Here is a 6,000-nt window from a genome sequence, read left to right on the forward strand (position 1 = left end):
AGTATCCTCAAAGCATTTCTACACAAATAGGAAATAACTTCTTGTATCTTATATTGATTTCCACAAGAGTCCTCTTCCGCTGGCACAAGAAAAACTTACAACTATTGAGTGCTGTTATTTCATTATAAATACCTGTAAGATTTTACCAGATCCTTATATTTTCTGTAATGGTAATAGAAGTAATTCTATCATTTAATATGTCTAGATATGTCTATATCTGATAGATACATTCCAGACACAGAAAACTTCTACCTCTGGTGCAAGCACCACATTCAATAAGTATAGGAAATTAGTGAAGACACAGCAAAAAAACTCCAAAGAGACTCAAAATATAAATCCTTTGTGGGTATAGCCATTGTCTTAAAAGGCTTTTTAAAAGGACAGTACCTTTTAAAAGGACAGAGTCTGTGCATAGAGCTCAGAGATCATTTTATATATTGTATATGATAAAACAATAGAAAAATAATTTTCTTCATTCCTTTTACAGTAGTAAGAAGGCTGAGGATGGGGGTTTTTTTTACCTTTTTGCACATATTTTTTAATAGACAAACTATGGAGAGATACTTGAGTGGTAAAATATTCCTGTGAAGATAGGCAGACCAGTAGTTTAAAATATAAAAGAACAAACAAAACTGAAAAGTATATGAGCTAAGCAAATACTGGAAATGGAACTGAAATATAGCAGTGAAATTTTTTTTAAAGTAAAATAAAATAAAAAATATAAAAAACCAAAACAAAACAAACAAAAAAAACCCCCCACCAAAACAAGTAGTAAATCTAAAAGTAAAACACAAAATTATTTCAAAAGGTGAGAAAAAGCATTCCTTGTAAGAAAGAGGTACTCATATTTGGAAAGCTAAGAAAACCAGGATTTGGCAGAAATCAAAGTAGAGCAAAGGAAAAGATCAAAAAAATGACTTTTGCTGTCATTGAGAAAGAAAATATAAGCCCATGAATTTTTGAGAGATACTGAAACTTTGATAACAGCACAAAAAATTCCAGCCATAGACAACTTTTTATTTGTCAAATAAGTCTGAAAAACCACATTTCACTGTTTTTCTACAGTACATGGTTATATATAATTATTCAATATATGGTATTCTTTTAGTTCCAAAAATCAAAGAAACAGAAAAAAATCTACAAAAGCACTTGTGAAAGAAATCAAAATACAAAATATACTGATATTTTAAGGTAGACTACTTCAGATCTTTCTTCTTTTTCAATTCAGCTTCATAAATTATTACTTTTATTAGCTATTTTTTAAAATATTTTTTTTATTTGGTTAACAATAATTTAGAAACTACTTTCACCAATTTGAGATAGGAAATTAGCTGAAATTGATTTGACTGAATGAAGAATTTCAATGACTCAGAAGATTTCACTAAGAGTTGTTAAGTCCTTATCAGCTCTCCTGCCAAACCTTAGCAGCAATGTTCTCACCTCGTGTTAAACTATTGATTCTCTTACATTGAAAGGCTGGCAATGACCTCTATAATTATGGAGAAAGACTACCCTAGTATTTCTGCACAAAGAAAATATTAAAATAGGCCTTTAGAGAATAACCTGGCTTCTGTGCAAATCATCATTATGTTTGCGTGTATTCCGAATATATAATTTCTGATAGTATAAAGAATGCTACCTAGATTGCAAGAATAGGTTAACTTTGAATTGAACATTACAAAGTATATGCATAATTTTTTATCTTTCTCATCTGAAGATAATGGTGGTCTCACAACACTCAGGAATTAAAGTATCTTAAATTTGTTCAGTTGGTATGACTGAAGCATGCTTGTTGGGGATTTTAAATTTATGGGGGATAGCAGGACACAGTGTACTATGCCATGGAGAGAAAAAGACACAGGAACCTTAACAGCTCAATTAGATGACTCTTCTGTTCTAGATTAGTAACATAGATGCTCTTGACTAGAACAGTTATGGGGAAGACCCAGTTCCCAGATGTAAGCAGTGGAAAAAAAAGAAATTGAGGTTGATTTTTGAAGCAATTGAAACACATGGTAGATGTGTTTCTGGAACTGGAAGTTTTAAAGTTTTGGGAAAATAAAAAAAAGAGGAAAAGAGACCTACAAATTAATATTAATCTAGTTTCCCTTCAATCAATAGGATTCCTACCCTAGTAGGGAATTAGGTGAAACATGTTCTAAATTTCAGCACAGTGTACAGATCATTCCTGGGGAAAAATAAAAATCAAACAATCTTGCAACAAGACCCAGCTTCACCAAAGGCATCTCATCACTCAACTTCAGTTCTTTTACTGATTGCCAAAGTCAAATCCCATTTATGCATATTCCCTTTAATAAAATATATAGTTAAACCAGAAGATACTGAAACCAAAAAACAGGTATCCATTGGCCTCAATAACTTTGAGTAAGATCTGTACACAATGAGTTCTCCATTTGCTATTTAACAGCATTACCAGTAGAATAAAAGGTTGTTGTTTGCTTTTTTCTTTCTTTTCCAGAAAAATAAATAATACTTTTATGAAGAGAAGACATGAAAGACAATCATAACAATATATTGTCAAAGGTTTTTTGCTGCTGCTGAACAAAAGGTTCACAAATCTGGGATGCAGTAAACAGAATCTCAGGTACTAAATCATCTTGATATGTTACTTCCAATGGAAATACTTTATCATTTTGTTACTCTGTGAATATTTTTGTGCTTTTATTTTCTCTTTGATAATGTGTTTTAGAATATTCTGTAAATATTGTTTCAATAACATTTGGCTTAACGAAAACCCTGAGAGATGAAAATGTGTACAAAACATTTGCCTATTTTATACTTAAGAAAAGACCAGAAGGTCATTTGCAAAAGCCACTAGGATTTTTTTAGATTAGAGAAAACTTATAGAGGTCATTCATTATGAATCCCCCGCATTTCAAGAACAAAATATTTATTCAGCATTTCAAAAAACAAAAATGTTTATTATCTTTATAATATAAAATATTATATCAATTCATAGTCTTATAATTATTTGAAGCTCACTGTTGCTCTTACAAGAAAAATAACAATCAGCATTGGACAGACTACCAAAGAGGGAAAGGAATCTATAAACATACCAACTTGTTGTCAAATAGATGAGAAGAGTGCCAATTAAAGTTAGGAGTACTTACAAACCACTTTTATTATCTAATATTTTTTTAATAACAAAAAATAATTTTAAATTATTAAGTAGTATTATTGGTCTGAATTTATGGTGGGGAACACAGAACAAGAAAATCCCCATTATAAGGTGAAAAAATTGAGCGAAGCCATAGGAACACTGATATTTCACACAGAATACCTTCATAAACATGATATTTTCTTTCTTTTGTAGCAAAGCTATAAGCATTTAAAATAATAAATATTCAAATATCATTTAAGATGCCAGAAATGCTTATTGGGATTTAAGGAGGGCTGTCAATTTCAATTATAGTCATCGAGGAATACTTATTGTGGAGACTGAGCTATTCTGTGACTTTGTTCTAAATTAGACTAGAAGAAAAGACATTGAGGGGCTGGAGTCCAGAGAAAGGCAACAGAGCTGATGAGGGAGCTGAGCATGTTTAGCCTGGCAAAAGGAGGCTTAGAGGAGATCTTGTCACTCTCTAAAATTCCCTGACAGGAGGATGTAGCCAGGTGGGGGTTGAGCTCTTCAGCCAAGGACAAAGGGATAGGTCAGGAAAAAATGGCCCCAAGTTACACCAGAAGAGATCTATTCCGATATTGGACATTAGGAATGTTTTTTTTTTCACTGAAAGGACTGTCAAGCCCTGGCACAGGCTGCCCAGAGAATGCTGTCTGTAGTCATTGTTCCTGAAGGTATTTAAAAGTCTTGTGGACGTGGCACTTGGGGACATGATTTGCCAGTGCTGGTGGAATGGTTACCCCTGATGGTTTTAAGGGTCTTCTCCAACCTAAGTCATTCTATGGTAAGAAACAGGACTAGATCATCTTCTTTATCCATATATCAGCATATCTGTAGCTTTCTAAGATATCAAAGAAATTTAAGAGAGAGTGTGAGATGGAGGCAATAATGAACAAAACAATATTCCAAGGAAAATACAGGGTTTGACTTGGTACAGGAATTCCTGGTCCTGAAATTTGTAAATCATATTGCAAAACAAGAACCCACCACAGTACAAGAAAGACATTCCAGATAATGACAGTACAAACACAGAGAAAAAATTGTCAGTAAATATGAACAGAGTTTGCTTTAGCTGTGTCCCAGTGGAAATTTTACTTCAAGTACCAGCTTCACAGCAGCAGTTTCAGTATTTAATATCCCAGAGCCAAAAGGAGAAGGAAGCATATTAACCTTTTCTCAACAACAAAAGCTCGAGTAAAAGAATGTGCAGGTGCAACTAATTTGTAGATTTAACTTTTGGCTGTTTTGGTTTTGGGGTTTTTTCCTGAAAAGAAAATATAAATATCTAGTGCCCAAAGAAAAATTATGTAAGTTCTAGTACTCTGTTTTAAATTATCAGTATGGACGCTTTGATATTTTTCTAATCTTTTAGATCAGAAAATCATGTTCATTTCTTTCTACCCCCAAAAGAGTGAAACAAACCCTTATAGACAGTTATTACACCGTAATTCACAAAACCCCAAAAGCCAGTTTACAGTCTCTTTACAGGACAATATCAAATCCTACTTGACAGCAACAGAGCTGGTTACTGTAAAATATCAAGATGGTCTTGACAAAAATGCACAACATATTACATTATTTTTATTTTAATTGTTGACTACTCTGAAATATTGCTATTAAATAATTATAGATATAAATAGCTAATGTTAAAGTAAGGATGCTTCATGTTGTTCACAGGGTGACACACAACCTGAATAAAGTCAAAGAGAATTTTTTCTTGTCAAGGACGGGATAATTGAATGCACAACTAACAACACTAGACATAAATTCCAGTTCTTTACATTACAGTTTGCTCAGCTACATACTCTTCAACACAATTGTGTATAAAAGTCAACATCATGATGGCTCCTTCAAATTTTTAACCAATGAGTTCTTCATAGCTTATGCACATTTTTTAGAAGTGGAAAATACAGTACTGCAATTATTTTTATAAGGCACCAATCTGGTTTGTATCAGAGCAGAACTGACTAACATGGATCTAGATTTCATTCTGAAACATACAGCAGGTCACCTCGACATTTAATTGATTCAGTTAAAGGAATCCATGAGTTAAAGTCATTACGACTGTATCCATATTTTTCAAATTAGTTTTACATATATACATTTGGGATTATCATTTCCTGCAGAGTTCCTTGTTTTTCATGGTGGAATTCACCTAAATGGCAACTAATTGTATACAAGAATGGATAATAAATACTTAGTTTAGAAAATAATTGCAAGAATTTAAAAAAAAGGAATTCAAAAAAATCAAAGACATTATCTTTTAGGGTTTTTTTCCCTATCATTCTCATTCTGTATCTGTCAGAAATTGTATTCCAGATCTAGCCTTTGGTAGGTTGAGAGGAATCCCTAATAGTCTTGAACAAAGTTCAAGAGGAAAGAGGAAAGAAATGTTTTGCAAATAGCATATTCATATTAATCTCCATCAGTCAAATTTCTATAAATTGCTGTTGTCAGCTGCAGCTGAAAATGCACATACCTGCTTCACCTTTATTTTAGGTGATCACCTACAATCTTGACAACAGAATGAAAAACTTCCGCACATTCAAATTCCCCCAACATTAAAATCAATTCCATAACTCTAAGAACAATAGGAAATCTTTAGTCATACGAGGAGCTATTGAATTAATATCCTGGCAAGATCAAATAATTTATTTCAAATTCTACTTGTCACTGTACTAATTACTTCCTTTAAATCATGGAGAGCAAAAGTAATACAGCTATAAATGTATCTGTGCTACAAAATGCAAAGAATTTAATAAAAATCATATAAACTTTAAAAGGAAGAAGAAGAAAATGCTTGACTTTCCACCTCAAATTTTTTGATAACATAACTCATTTTATTGTCAGAAGCA

Source organism: Melospiza georgiana, chromosome 2 (genome assembly GCF_028018845.1).
Source record: "Melospiza georgiana isolate bMelGeo1 chromosome 2, bMelGeo1.pri, whole genome shotgun sequence".
Classification (NCBI taxonomy): Eukaryota; Metazoa; Chordata; class Aves; order Passeriformes; family Passerellidae; genus Melospiza; species Melospiza georgiana.